Here is a 15,931-nt window from a genome sequence, read left to right as displayed (position 1 = left end):
AACTAATTAAAGATGAACCATTTCAATATCAGCCGTAATTCCTTACCAGTTCTCAGACAGGCGCCGACTGGTTAGAAGTTTGCTTCACTTTTCAAGGTCCGGCTCAATAAAATCAATCACAGGCCCATGATCTGCTTTCCTCTTGTTCTCAGACACATCCACTTTCTACAAGGGCACACTAACTGGTTTTCAGAGTAAGAGTCAGACTGCAGTCACCTCGTTCTCTCTCGATCCCTTTATCTCAGAACCACCTCACAACCAGGAATGGAACTTCTCACAGAGCCAAGACTGGAATAGTTTGTCGATTCTTCCACTGATTCAGGACCGTCCATCACCAGGACGTGTTGGTCCAAAAGAGTTGGATGAGATGGGGCTGAATTTCACTGTATCCAATCAGTCCCCAGAGAAGCACAAAAACAGTGAGTGAGGGAGAGAGAAAGAAACAAAGAAACAGATAGAGAAATAAAATATGTTCCATTTCTGCCACGATATTTTTACCCAGAAATACATTCAGCTGAATGAAACCGAACCACGTTTCCATTCGCTGCCGTTGCTGCTTCTCCTTCCGAACGTTGCAGGAAACGTTATTATTTATTGATTGTTGTTTTGAGTGCGAGCTTCTTTATATTTCGTTCAGTTCCAAAAACAAACGTTAAATATCTGACTGAACTCGATATAGGTTCAAACGGTTCATTTACAAACATTCCGATTCATTCTCGAGTCAGCGGCTTGGGCGGGGAGTTCAACAAACATTTCGAATCACAGGGCTCGAACCTGCGCGGGAAACCCCCATTGGATATCAAGTCCAACGCCTTAACCACTCAGCCATTGCAGCTGGATCATTTCATTGGTAATTTGGTCGATGGAATACATTCTAAAACCAGCCTGGAATCACTCCAGGAAGTTACTACATTCAAACGATCAACGGGGTCCCGGGGTTTATGTGAGGAGGGGTTGAATCTTCGTGGGAAATGACCATTGGATTTGGAGAGAAGCCTTGAGAGACTCGAAAATCTCAGCTCCCGAAACGCACAATTCCACCGATTAAATAGTTTGTGGAACACCATCAGTTACATTGGAAATCTATTAGAAATTCCAATGGAACAGGACCACACTTCCCAGTCTGGAAGAAAATTAAAATGATGAAATCTAGAAATTACAGCACAGGAGACCTGTGCAGGCCGAATGGTCACATGATGACCTGATGACGCAACTAACATGATCACGTGTCTGGATTCCGGCAGTTCCCCGGATCGCGGTCAGAGCACAAGCCAGGAGGATCTGCTCAATTAGTAAATCATGGAGGCATATCCTGTGTGGCAGGATTTAGCTCCAACTCAATCTATAATTTTGTGGATGATTGCACTGTGGTAAGTCATATCGCAAACAATGACGAATCACATACAGAAGGTAGATAAATGACATGGTTGCATAGTGTACTGTCATGAATGAAATGAAATGAAAAGAAATGAAATGAAAACCGCTTATTGTCACGAGTAGGCTTCAATGAAGTTACTGTGAAAAACCCCTAGTCGCCACATTCCGTCGCCTGTTCGGGGAGGCTGGTACGGGCAGGCTGCTGGCCTGCCTTGGTCTGCTTTAAAAGCCAGCGATTTAGCCTAGTGTGAGTGTACCTTCAAGACATGGATGTTGAAGCAATGTAAATTTAAGAAAACAGTGATGTCAGAGAGTGGGTGGAGCTGGGCTTTAGGTCAGCCATTTTGCAGGTTTTTAGTTTCAGTTTAAAAAGCAGGTTTTGTGTGTCTGTGTGTTTCCAGAGAGCTGCAAGTTTGAAAAGAGCTAGGGAGTGTCTGTGTTTGCAGGGAGCTGGATCTCTGACATAAAAGACCATCTCGGGATCATTTGGGTGATTTAAATTCATAATTGTAAAGCCCTTAACTTGATGTGATTCTGTTTGAAGTCGCTTGGAAGTTTGAAGGAACATTTTAAGGAATTATTTACTGTTGCAATATTTTCTGAGTTATCTTTGAAGTAAGGGGTGTTAAGAGATCCAATGTTTATTGAAGATGTTAAGTTGAGTTGATGGAATAAACAGTGTTTGGTGTTTAAAAACCCACGTGTCCATAATTGTAATGCCATACCTAGGGAAAAAGCCGTGTGCTAGGAAAAGCAACAAATCAATTAAAGGGAGAGGTTGGTTGAACTCCATGTTACATTTTGGGGTTCTGAAAATGCCTCGCCCATAACAATTGGGGGCTCGTCCGGAATAAAAGTCTGTCGATTGGATTGGCTTTTGTGAACTTAAAGACAGTGAAGGATTGTTGCTTTTCCGGTGTGGTACTTTAGTTTAAGTGGGGAGAGTGTTGTGAACAATGGCCCTTTCAGAGGCTCAGCAGTTTTTGGGGGTGGAGCATGTCACACGTAGTACTTTACGGACAGAAACGAAAAGCAGACTGTTAGATTTGGCAAGAATATTGCAGTTAACATAGCCTGACAAAATGCGGAAAAGATGCGGTGGTCAAGCATTTACAGTTGCCTGAGATAGGGTTTGACTCATTGGAAATGGCAAAAATTCAGTTGCAAATTGAACAAATGCAACATGAGAAAGAATTAAAGCGGCTTGCATACGAGAGTGAGAGAGAGGAGCAAGAAAGAGAAAGAGAGAGAGAGGAAAAAGAAAGAGAAAGAGAGAGAGGAAAAAGAAAAGGAGAGAGAAGAAAGGTGAAAAGCAAGAGTAGCCCTAGCAGAACAAAAAGAAAAAGAAAGGGAGATACAGATCAGGGAAAAAGATAAAGAGAGGGAGTTTGAACATCAGAAAATGGCCATGAAACATGACAATCAGTTAAAATTGGCAGACGTAAAGTGAAACGGACAGTTGGATGATAGCGATGAAGATAGTGAGTACGAGCGTCATAGTCGAAGGCTTGGTAAGAATCTATTTAATTCTGTCCAAGTATTGCCAAGGCTTGGCGAGAAGGAAGTGGAAGCCTTTTTCATTTCATTTGAGAAGGTAGCTAAACAAATGAAATGGCTGCAGGACATCTGGGTGTTACTGATTCAAACAAAGCTGGTAGGCAGAGCGAGTGAAGTGTTTGCATCACTACCGGATGAGGTATCTGAAACGTATGAGGAGGTGAAGAAACCCATCTTGAGTGTATATGAGCTAATGCCTGAAGCTTACAGACAAAGGTTTAGAAATTTAAGGAAAGAATTTGGTCAAACATACATGGAGTTTGAAAGGCTCAAACAGAGTAATTTTGATTGGTGGATAAGGGGTTTGAAAATAGAACAAAAATATGAAGCTCTCAGAGAAATAATACTTTTGGAGGAGTTTAAAAATTCAATTCCTGATCTAGTGAGAACTCATGTGGAAGAACAGGGGGTTAAAACTGCGAGATTAGCAGCGGAAACGGCAGATGATTATGAATTAGGTCAAAAATCAAAGATTGGTTTCCGACATCAGTTTCAGACGGTGAGGGATAGAAACTGGGGACATGAGAAATACTCAAGTGGTAAAGGTAAAGGTGATCTGATGGGAGACAATAAAGAAAGTGTACCTCAAATTTAAAAATAAATCCAGGAAGTTGGAAAAGAAATTGAAGCATCCTGAAAAGATTATTTATATTATGCTTCTAAACCTCCTGATGTGGCAAAAAGTCATTAGACTCAAAACATTAGATTTTACTCTCCCTACAGATGCTGCCAGACCTGCTGTGATTTTCCATCATTTTCTCTTTCGTATCAGGCAACCTTCTGATCTGGAGTCAGACGCGCTACCGTTGCGCGACACGCTCAAGTGCTGGTCACTGAACCTTTCTCCTCATAGATTTATTCATTATCAGTCAATGACTGGTACTGCACGTGAGGGTGGAATCCAGTCTCTGTCAGATATTGGTGCCGAATATCAGTGTGGAAATCTTTCTGTATCTACCAATCACAATTACTGTTTGGGAAAAGTGGGATTAATTCAGTATCGGTGGGTATGAGTGTTTTTTGGGCTGTTGGGGCACTCAACAGCGGATCAATGGTTTCCTGCTTGAACCAAGCATAGAATGCATTGAGTTCATCGGAGAGGGGTGCTCTGCTGCTGGAGACGCTGCTCGGCGTCGCTTTGTAGCCCGTTATGTTGTTTAAACCTTGCCACAACCGACGAGAGTCTGTAACGCTAGGCTGTGACTCTAGCTTGGTCTGATATTCTCTCTTGGCTTCCCGGATGGCTTTACCGAGGTTGTACCTGGATTCATTGTATAGGTCAGGGCCGCCTGACTTGAACACCTCAGATCTGTCCTTCTGTAGGGAGTCAATCTCCCGATTAAGCCATGGTTTCTGTCATGATATCCTCATTAACATATCTTGGTGCAATAACACACAAACACTGATGGGCAGGTAGATGGACCAACCAACACACACACAACATCGCAGCCAATCAGCAGTGAGAGCACACGCACTATAAAACAGGGAACACCACAGTTCCCGCTCATTCTACCAGGAGAGAGCTCAAAGCACAGAGCTCACAGCGTGCCACTCAGACATGCACCATGTGCTGAGTGTCTCACTAAGATAGTGCTAGGGCTGGTTCCACAGGCTTGCTGGTGAAGTACGAACCACAGCCAGAAGTTAATAGTTATTATTGTACAGAATAATAAAACAGAGTTGTACCATCTACAAACGTGTTGGTTTGTTTGTTTATCGGAACACCCAACACGACATGACACCAGGTCTAGATACTCGCCAGCAACTGTGAGACCTACCTGCACCTCTTCAGAAACCCGCCATCCTGCGCCATTGAAACCATCATCCCGCCACATCGGATCGCTGGAAACCTTCATATTCCGGATCGCTGGAAATCTTGGCGTCAACTGGAAGCTGTTTAAACAGAGCTTCCAACTCTTCCTAGAAGCCACAGGCAGGGAGAATGCATCGGACACCAGGAAGATCGCCCTCCTCCTCTCCACGGCAGAGCAACACGCCATCCACATCTACAACTCCCTGGCATTCACGGAAGGCGAGGACAAGACGAAGTACAAGACGGTCCTTCTAAAATTTGAGCAACACTTCAGCGTGGAAGTAAATGAGAGCTTCAAGAGGTACCTCTTCCAGCAGCGCCTGCAGGGTATGGATGAGCCTTTTCAGTCTTATTTGACATATCTCCATATCCTCGCGCAGTCCTGCGGCTATGAAGCCACCTCCGACTCCATGATTCGGGATCAGATAGTTTTTGGGGTCACCTCGGACACCCTACGCCAGCAGCTCCTCAACATAAAGCGCCACACCCTAGCCACCGCTATCGAGACCTGTGTCCTCCACGAAGGCGCAACCAGCGATCCAAATTCCAGGCAGCCGAATCGACATGGCAGGGTTCCTATGAGCCGAGCAGGTCCAGTCAATTGAGTTCCTCCCGGCCCGCGGCCCGGACGAGGGCGGCCATTTCGCGCGCTTTCCGAGGCCTCCCGCGCTTGTACGCGCGAAAAGAGGGGACATCGACACAGAGAGACGGGATGCGCAGGCATGCTCTATGCAGGACCGCACCATGCATGCACGGTGGCGCGACGAACCCCATGACGTCACGACGTGCGGCAACTGTGGATTTGCACACTTGAAGCGGCAATGTCCAGCCAAAGCGCGACAATGCCTCTGCTGCAGCAGGATGGGCCACTACGCTGCCTGCTGTCGAGCAGCTCAACGTGCCAACTCTCTGCAATTCTGCCAGCCTCGCAGGGACGTGCGGGCCATTTAGCCCCCGTACACCGAATCATACCCTGACGACGTGCAGACCGGTGATACCGACGAACGGGAAGCCTTTTGTGTTGCGGTAATAAACAAGAACTGGATGTCCCCAAGTCGGACCCACCAGCCGATGCCAGTGCACAGCATTAATCCGGGCGATGAATGGTGTGCCACCCTAACGGCCAACCCAAATCCGTCGCCCACCTAATAGACTGGACTTATGAGCCTGTTTGCACATTGGAATCACTGAATTGTTTTGCAATACTGTTAACGTGTTTCTTTCTTGTTGTTCCAGAAGTTCTGTTTTGATATTTGCTGATTGCACTTGTTTTGTTTGTGCGACAACCTCGTTGCTCTGTTGCACCTGACACCTTCCGATGTATATAGTTTAGCCTCATGTACATGTTGTAAATGTTGCACATATTCATATGCACTCAGTACACACCAATATTTATTACCATGTAGGCACATTACCTTGTGAAAAGGGGGGATGTCATGATATCCACATTAACATATCATAACATATTCTCTGAAGGTAAATTTGCAGGTTGAGTTCGTAATTAAGAAAGGAAATGCAATGTTGTCATTTATCTCAAGAGGCTTGGAATATAAAAGCAGGGATGTACTTCTGAAGCTTTATAAAGCACTAGTTATTCCCCATTTAGTCTTCTGTGAGCAATTCTGGGCCCCACACCTCAGGAAGGACATACTGCCAGTGGAGCTGGTCCAGTGTAGATTCACACAGATGATCCCAGGAATGGGAGGCCTAACATACGATGAACATCTGAGGATCCTGGGACTATATTCATTGGAGTTTAGGAGGTTGAGCGGAGATCTAATAGAAACTTACAAGATAATGAATGGCTTAGATAGGGTGGACGTAGGGAAGTTGTTTCCATTAGCAGGGGAGACTAGGACCCGGGGGCACAGTCTTAGAATAAAAGGGAGTCACTTTAGAACAGAGATGAGGAGGAATTTCTTCAGCCAGAGAGTGGTGGGTCTGTGGCATTCATTGCCACAGAGGGCGGTGGAGGCCGGGACGTTTAGTGTCTTTAAGACAGACGTTGATAAATTCTTGATTTCTCGAGGAATTAAGGGCTATGGAGAGAGAGCGGGTAAATTGAGTTGAAATCAGACATGATTGAATGGTGGAGGACTCGATGGGCCGAATGGTCTTACTTCCACTCCCATGTCTTATGGTGTTATGGTGCAATCACACACACACACTGATGGACAGGTAGTTGGACCAACCAACACACACACAACATCGCAGCGAATCACCAGTGAGGGCACACGCACTATAAAACAGGGCACACCACAGTTCCCGCTCATTCTACCAGGAGATAGCTCAGAGCACAGAGCTGACAGCGTGCCACTCAGACATACACTATGTGCTGAGTGCCTCACTAAGATAGTGCTAGGGCTGGGTCCACAGGTTTGCTGGTGAAGTACGAACCACAGCCAGAAGTTAATAGTTATTATTGTACAGAATAATAAAACAGAGTTGTACCATCTACACCCGTGTTGGTTCATTTGTGTATCACAACACCCAACACGACAGTTTCTGGTTGGGAAACGTACGTACTGCTTTCTTTGGCATGCAGTCGTCCACACAATTGCTGATGAAGTCTGTGACAGTGGTGACATACGCATTTCAGTTAGTTGCTGAGTTCTTAAATATGGACCAGTCCACTGTCTCCAACAGTCACGTCAGAGCTCTTCTGCTTCCTCGGACCAGCACTGCACGACCTTCTTAGCTGGATTCTCCCACTTAAGTTTCTGCTTGTATGCCGGGAGAAGGAGCACAGTCCTATGGTCTGATTTTCCAAAGTGCGGCCACGGGATGGAACGGTAGGTGCCCTTGATTTTTGAGGAGCAGTGGTCAATCGTGTTGTCTCCCCTGGTGGGACAGGAGATGTGCTGGTGGAATTTTGGCAGTACACTCTTGAGGTTGGCCTTGTGGAAGTTTCCGGCCACGATGAATGTGCTTTCAGTATGGACAGTGTTTGACTATTCACCACCCAAGGCCTCAAACAAAAGCTAAAAATCACAGCATTTTCACTTCACCCACATCAAGTTAACCAGAGACACAACAGACACGGTACAGACGAGGATGTGATATGAAGCCACGTGTACAGAGCACAATGGATTATTGTGCATCACCTTAACCACGTGGTACAGCTGCTTTACTTCAGGGCACTTTAGTATCCCTCAATCAGACTTCTTTGAGTTTCTTTCGCACAGGTGCTGATTTACAGTGTACCGTCAAAGTGTAAATAAAAAATAAATCTCTGAGGAGAAAGGTTCAGTTATTAGAACTTGGGCTTCTGGCGCTAAGGTAGCGCGTCTGACTCCACATCAGAAGGTTGCGTCCAAATCACGTCAGGCTCCCGGAGATTTTCTGCAGCTGGTTCCAGGAATTTCTCTCTGTGTTGGAATGTTTTTGAAATGACTCCGTTCAAAAGCGCAATTCAAATAATCTTTTCCGGATATTTCTGATTTACCTGCTCAGTTTATATTTTTGCAAGGTTTAATATCGGATCAAATATCACGAGACTCAAACTCGTCCTGTTAATGCAGAATGACAGTGAGTTCAGTAAGAGATGTTTACAAACAACTGCAATTTCTTTCTGCTCAATGTACACAGTTATAGTGATCTGTATTAAACAGCAGGGGCGGGAACCGCAGTCCGCAGTCTTCACCTTAACGGTGAGACTGATTTTCAGTTTGGGGGTTTCAGAGAGAGTGGATGTTATTGCGGAAACTGAAGTCACTTTTCCTGTGAATGGAGCCGGATAAAGAGCCCTGGCCGGCCTGAGAGTCCCCGAGCCTCCATGAATCTTCACAGCTCACAGAGTGAAGGGCTTTTCCACTTTGAAAATGACCATGCCCGGAAGCTGGAGCTTTCCCTTGTATTTTCTGGGATCTGGGAAACAGCGGATCACCAAACAATAGAAATGAAACACATAGAATCGCAGTATTTATTCACAAGAGATAAACATCAGCTCACGTATCATAACCAGTGGTCGCGTGGCCTAATGGATAAGGCGTCTGACTTCGGTAAATTTCAGTGATGATATCAGAAGATTGCAGGTTCGAGTCCTGCCGCGGTCGTTTTTTACAGAAATCCGGTGCAACTTGCTGACAGCCGAGTTTTCCCTCCTCAGCTCAAACTTCCACCTGTCCATCCAAACACTGTTGTGGTTTTTTGGAATGTAATTTCTTGTAACTTTGTTCATTCAATTGTCTCTCATATTTTGTTTAGCCCCTAATGAATCCACAATATCTGTCTAATTTAGATAAAGTGTAGAATAAATTATTATGTATCAATCGGTTCAATACAATTCTGTGGAGGAAATTCGAATGTCCTCAGGAAGAGGGATAGAGTCATAGATGTTTACAGCATAAAAACAGGCCGTTCGGCCCAGCTTGATCATGCCGTTCAGTCTCTATCACAAAGCTAGTCCCACTTGCCCGTGTTTGGCCCTCTCTTATCCATCCTGCCCATGTAACTGTCCAACTGATTTTTTAAAGATTAAATTGTACACGCCCCTGCCTCTGGCAGCCCGTCCCAGATACTCACCACCCTCAGCGTGAAGAAATTTCCTGCCTGGTCTATTTAGTATCTCTCCCCTCTCACCTTATACAAATGCCCTCTAGTTCGAGACACATCTACCTTTGGGGAAATGTGTCGACTACCTACCTTATCTATGCTCCTCATTATTTTATAGATCGCTGTAAGATCACCCGTAAGCCTCTCAAGCTACAGGGGGAAAAGTCCCGGCCTATCCAGCCTCTCCTTATAACGCAGACTATCAAGTCCTGGTAGCATCCTCGTAAATTGCTTCTGCACTCTTTCTAGGTTAACAATATCCTTCCTCTAGTAGGGTGACCATAACTGAACACAGCATACCGTGTGTGGTCTTACCAATGTCTTGTACAACTTCAACAAGACGTCCCAACTCCTGTATTCAATATTCTGACCAATAAAACCGAGCATGCTGAATGCCTTCTTCACCATTTTGTCCGACTACGACTCTATCTTCAAGGAGCTATGGACCTGTACACTCCTTGATCTTTTTGTTCTATAACTGTACCCAACTCCTTACTATTAATTGAACGAGTCCAGCTCTGATTGGATCAACCAAAATGCATCTCCCCACATTTATCCAAATTAAACACCATTTGCCATTCATAGGCCCACTGGCCCAAGATGTTAACAATGAGCTGAATCAACTGTTTTATGTCCAGAGGGATGAAAGATTATGTCACTGGATTGGGAATCCAGAGGCCTGAACTAAACTTTGGGACACGTAAGAAATCCCACCATTCAAATTCACCGATTTAATCGATTTACAAGGGGATTAACCGGGTGGATGCTGAGAGGTTGTTTCTTCATGTGGGAGAGTCTCGGACAAAAGGGAATGATCTCAGAGTAAGGGGCCGCCCATTCAAAGCAGGGATGATGAGTAATTTCTTCTCTCAGACTATAGTGTATCTGTGGAACCATTTTTGTAACCGAATAGGGCTGTCAGGCTGGGTCAGTAAATATGTTCAAGGCTGATACAGACAGATTTTTAATCAGTAAGGAAATCAAGGATTATGGGGATGATGTGGGAAAGTGGGTTTGAGGATTATATCAGATCAGTTAAAACCTATCTGAATGGTGGACCAGACACGATTGGCCGAATGACCTACTTCTGCTCCTCCGTCTTACAGTGTAATGAGATCATCTGATGAACTTGTTTTCACGGCTGGGTGGCCGGTTCTGGAAAGACAAAATCTGCCAGCAGTGCCCCAGATGAAGCTGGCGTCTGTTTTAGAGATTCTGAAGCCGCATGTTTTCATGGTGCCAAACTCCTGCCCAAAACTGGTGTCGTGATTTAAATCGATTATCAGACAGAGGATTAGGAATGTCGGTATAGAGATTGGTGCAAGAAGATTCATTCCTCAGGCCTGTTGAACTCCGAATCTAACCTTCATCCTAGTTCCGTGTCGACGAGACTGGATTCAAACCCGCAGATGCAAAGCACAATGGATTAGCAGCGCATCACCTTCACCTCTCGGCCAACTCGCCATGTAACCTGACTTCACCAAACCACCTCATGGACTTTTAACATCCCCAATAACTAACGGAAGAAGGTTGTCTAAATGCATTGGTCCAGATGTGCAGCCAGATGTGAAGTGTTGGAAATGTTGTTCCTGTCAGCAAATTACATTTCCATCATGTCAGCTCAGGGATTGTTCTGATTGGACTGATGGGAAACACTTCAACACCATGTCCAACATGTTTCTACACATTGTAAATAAAACACCGCGGAAAGACTGAAAGATACAAACAATTGATCGCATCATGATGGACATCACTCGGACGCCTCAAACATCCCGTCAATGTCGGAGTTCTGATGATTCTAATTTGTTATCCAGAGAAACCCTGCAGGACATTCGGCCTCTTGAGCCTGCACCGAACTTCGGAAAGCGCACTCGACCTGGACCCCCTCTTCCGCTTCTCCTCATAACCCCGCACTTGCTCATGACGAATCCACCCAACCTACACTGTGGGACGAAACAGGAACACACTGAAAAAACCCATGAAGACACGAGGTAAAGTGTAAACTCCACACAGATAGTCACACAAGCTGGAATCCAACTATTATGAAATGCGAACTGACAGGACGAATTGCTCTAACTCCACATGTGTTGAGTGAGTGGGAAAATGAATGGCAGATGAATGTATAATATGTATAAATGTGAGGTTATACACTTTGGGAGCAAAACCAGGAAGGCAGATTGTCATCTGAATGTCCATTAATAGGAGAGGGGAATGTGGAACGAGACCTGGCGGTCCTCGTACACCTGTTGCTGAGGGTGAGCTTGCAGGTGCAGCAGGCGGGAAAGGAGGTCAATAGTATGTTGGCCTTCATCGCGAGAGGATTACAGTGCAGGAGCAGGAATATTCTTGGTGCAATTATCCAGGGCCCTGGTGAGGCCAGGTCTGGAATATCGTGTGTACATTTGGTCTCCTTCTCTGAGAAAGGGTGTTCTTGCTGTAGAGGGAGCGCAGAGGAGGTACAGCACACTGATTCCTGGGATTAAAGGTCTGACGTATGAGGAGAGACTGGGCGGTTGCGATTGTATTCGCTGGCGTTCAGAAGAATGAGGGGATTTCATAGAAAGCTGTCGAATTCCAAAAGGACTGGACAGAGTTGATGCAGGAAGAATGCTCCTGATGGTGGGATGTTCAGAACCAGGGGTCACAGTCTGAGGATATGGGGTAGACCGTGTTGGACGGAGAAGAGTATAAATGTCTTTACGCAGAGTTTGGTCAGATTGGAATTTGCTCCCACAGCAATTTGCTGAGGCAAAACCACTATATTTTCAAGAAACAGTTTGATGACGCACGTGGGGTGAAGGCAATCAACAATACGGGAGGGGAGGCGGGGGAAGGAGGGATCAGCCAATTGGGTTGGATGATCAGCCATGATCACAATGAATGGCAGAGAAGGCACGAAGGGCCGAACGGCCTCCTTATGCTCCATTTGTTTATGTTTCTATGATTGGCGCAGAGCAACTTAAAGGCTGCTAGGCGGGAGGTGACGCTGATCTTCACAGGAACAGACAGCGAGACGGAACATTGATCATAAACAGACAGTGAGAGAATACAACACAATAAACACAGGGAGCAACAATGGGAAATAACAAATGCATTTGATTGGAATGTTCAATATCGTTTGGAATTGACAAAACACCGCCTGAAGAGGAAATTAAACTGGAATTCCCAACATTTTACCATCTCGGTGAGAAAGGAGAAACGGAGAGAACAATGTAGGAAGGAAGAAAAGAAAGGATGGAACTGCTCCCTTGTACTTTGGGAACTGCTGGTCCACAATTTGCAGCATCTCACCGATTAGAAACAAAAGGCCATAAAACTCTATCATTCGTGGATTCAATCAGATTCAGATTCATTTTCAACTCGAAAGGCTAAAGTATTTCTCACTCACTCAATATATTGAGACATTTGAGAATAAATTGACCCCACAGGGTAATGTTGTGTTTCTGCTCTCTGGTTATTTATTTTTCCTGTTACTCTTCCATTCGATGTAAATCAACAGGAAGTAAAGAGGGAAAGGAGCGAGGGAGCGAATATTCTGTTTCCTTACATGATTCTCTTCTGATCGTCACTTTACAGGATATAATCAAGGTGTAAATGAGGAAATCTGTCAGCATTGAAATTTAATCTTCGACAGGAGGTCTTGTGGCGCCCGATAGCGCTTCTGAATGCCGATCCGAAGGCTGCGTGTTAAATCACGTCAGGCTCACAGAGTTTTTCTGCTTGTTCCAGGATTTTATATCTGGACAAAGCCCATTGTGTGGGGAAGTTTTGAAAATCACACAACGATAGGGAGTGAAGTATGTTGTGAAGAGGACAGAAGCAGATTACAGACGGATAGAGAGAGGTTGAGTGAGTGACAGAAACCTGGCAGCTCCAAAACAATGTTTAAATAGCGCAGGGTTTCGCTTTGGCAGGTAGAGTAAAAATAAACAGAGCTTTACTTCGACGTCCAACGGCTGCAGAATTACGAGGGATCTCGGTTTGCTGATGCATGAATCACGAAAACTGAGTGTGTCAGTGCAACAAGTAATTAAGAAGGTGAGTAGATTTCTATCCTTATTACGAGAGGAGTTGAACATAAAAGTAAGGGAGTTATTCTTGAGTGATACAGTGAATTGGTGAAACCACATCACAGGATCAGAGAATGGTTACAGCGCAGAAAGAGGTCATTTGGACAATCGTGTTTACACCGTTTCTCCAAACAAGCATTACGAGTTAGTGCTATTCCCCCGCCCTGTCCCCGAACTGTTGCAAGTTTTTTCTATTCAAGTAATCACCTGATGCCCTCTTGAACGCTTCAGTTGAACCTGCCTGCACCACACTTCCAGTCAGTGCGTTCCAGACCCGAAGCACTCGTTGTGCAAAAGTGCTTCTTTTTCAAACATCACATCTGCTTCCTTTGCAAATCAACTGAAATCTGTGCCCTCTCGTTCTTGCTCTTTTAACTCGGGGGAACTGTTTCGCTCTATTTACTTCGCCTCGCCCGCTCATGATTTTGAACATCTCGATCAAATCTACCCTCAGCCTGATTCTGTCCAAGGAGAACGTTCCCAACATCTCCAATCTAGCCTCATAAATGGAACCTATTCTATAAACCTCTTCTGCACGCTGCCCAATACGTCCACAGCCTTCCAATATTGTGGCTCCCAGAGCTGTGCAAAATATTCCATCTGATGTCTAACTGGCGCCTTGTACAGATTCAGCATAACCTCCTTCCTCTTGTTCTCTTTTCCATTCGGAATAAACCCAGAATAAGATCTGCTTTATTGTCTGTTCTCTCCACCTGTCCTGCTACCTTCAATGGTCTATCCACACATACACCCACTTCTCTCTGCTCCTTCATCCCATAAATATTTGAATGGCAGCACCGTAGCATAATGGTTAGCACTATGGCTTCAGAGCGCTGGGTCTCAGGTTCGGATCGCGCTTGGATCAGTGTCTGTGTTCTCCCTGTGTCTGCGTGGGTTTCCTCCGGGTGCTCCGGTTTCCTTCCACACTCCAAAGATGTGCAGGTTAGGTGGATAGGCCATGCTAAATTGCCCTGAGGTTAGATGGGGTTGCTGGGATACGGGGACAGGGTGGAGGTGTGGTTTTCAGTGGGGTGCTCTTTGAAGAGCCGGTGCAGATTCCATGGTCCGAATGGCCACCTTCTGCACTGTAAATTCTATGATTCTATACTTCCCGACCAAAATGCATCATCTCACACGTCTCCAGATTGAAAATCTTTTTGAAGTTCTATCCAGATTGTCCACGTCTCAATTTACAAAATTTCCAAGTTTGTACCATCATCAAACTTTGAAACTGTTCCCTGTGCACCATGATCTAGCACATTGTTATATATCAGGGAAAGCAAATATTCCAGTAGGAACCCATGTGGAACACTACAAACCTTCTTCCAGTCCGAAAAGCCTCTAATTGACCATTACATTCTGTTCTTAATATTCAGCCCCAATTATATCCTACTGTCCCTATTACTACTGTCCCTTTTAAGCCAGGAGCTGTAACATTTCGCTAATGCTGTGCAGTTTTGGTCTCCTTATTTGGGGAAAGATGTAAATACGTTGGAGACGGTTCAGAGGAGGTTTCCTCGATTGGTGCCAGGAATGAGCGGGGTTTCTAATGAGGAAAGGTTAGACAGACTGCACTTGTTTCCAGTGGAGATGTGAAGACTGACAGTTAATTTGATTGAAGTACATCAGATTTTGAATGGTCTTGACAAGGTGGACGTGTAAAGGATGTCACTGCTTGTGGGTGAGAGCAGAACTATTGGGCAGAGAAAAACAAGGATTTCGCCCTTTTCGGTCGGAGATTTGGAAATGTCTCCCTTTCAGAGAGTTGTGCGACTTTGGAACTCTGCCTCAGAAGGCGTGGAAGCGGGACATTGATTATTTTTAAGGCGGAGATTGAAGGATTCTTGTTCAGCAAATAAATCAAAGGTTATCGGGGTCACATACAACCATTGCATTCAGCCAGCTACCTGGATGCACAAGCGTTCGTTTGTTTTACTTGATATCTGAGGATAAATTCAGAGTCCGACACCATGGTGAAACGGTCTTTAAATGTCGTGTTCGTTTCTTCACATGTTCTGCACTGATATATTCTCTGCAGCTCAACCCTGCTCCCGATTTCAGTCAATGACACCATATCGATCGTCCTGATTTAAAAAAACAGGGCTCGTCCGGGATTTGAACCCGGGACCTCTCGCATTTTATCGCAAATGGAAGCTCCCTAAGCGAGAATCATACCCCTAGACCAACGAACCAACCGAAGATCACAGCTCACTCAAACCAGCTTCTCATTGCCTCCCGAAGCTTATTGTATCAGCTCAATGCGCTTCTATATTCCTGTTCAATTTGGTTTCGTTGTTAAAATAAAATCAAAAGAAAAATTGTTGTCCCTTGCTTTTCGTACTGGGATCATTGGGTAAATTGGGGTATTTTGGGTTTGTTAGCCTCCACTGCGAACAAAATAAAACAGAACCTGAGGAAGGAGCAGTGCTCCGAAAGCTAGTGTTTGAAACAAACCTGTTGGACTTTAACCTGGTGTTGTCAGACGTCTTACTGAACAGAATAAAAGACATACGGGCCCAGTCGTTGCACTTGCTGAGTATTTCGCAAGCCCAGGCCAGAT

General features: G+C 45.1%; 1 protein-coding gene and 2 non-coding genes across 3 annotated transcripts in view; 1 reads left to right on the top strand and 2 right to left on the bottom strand.

Annotated features, from left to right (window-relative positions):
* Window positions 1–8,712: 8,712 nt before the first annotated feature.
* On the top strand, window positions 8,713–8,802 carry trnar-ucg (transfer RNA arginine (anticodon UCG)). Its single transcript is given in 2 exon segments — window positions 8,713–8,749; window positions 8,767–8,802. It is a non-coding gene; the product is annotated as a tRNA-Arg (tRNA).
* A 2,375-nt stretch (window positions 8,803–11,177) lies between these two features.
* The window catches only part of LOC140400073 (histone H2B-like), a 240,427-nt gene continuing 235,673 nt past the window's right edge, over window positions 11,178–15,931 (bottom strand). The window contains exon 5 of the transcript XR_011938035.1: window positions 11,178–11,244. The gene's annotated coding sequence lies outside the window, so the exon portion shown is untranslated. The remainder of the gene's footprint in view (window positions 11,245–15,931) is intronic.
* On the bottom strand, window positions 15,472–15,563 carry trnap-agg (transfer RNA proline (anticodon AGG)). Its single transcript has 2 exons — window positions 15,528–15,563; window positions 15,472–15,507 (listed from the first exon to the last, which is right to left on the bottom strand). It is a non-coding gene; the product is annotated as a tRNA-Pro (tRNA).

The sequence above is a fragment of the Scyliorhinus torazame genome, chromosome 24 (assembly GCF_047496885.1).
Source record: "Scyliorhinus torazame isolate Kashiwa2021f chromosome 24, sScyTor2.1, whole genome shotgun sequence".
Classification (NCBI taxonomy): Eukaryota; Metazoa; Chordata; class Chondrichthyes; order Carcharhiniformes; family Scyliorhinidae; genus Scyliorhinus; species Scyliorhinus torazame.
Note: the sequence above shows the minus strand (reverse complement) of the source record. Positions and strands in the feature narration are given on the sequence as shown.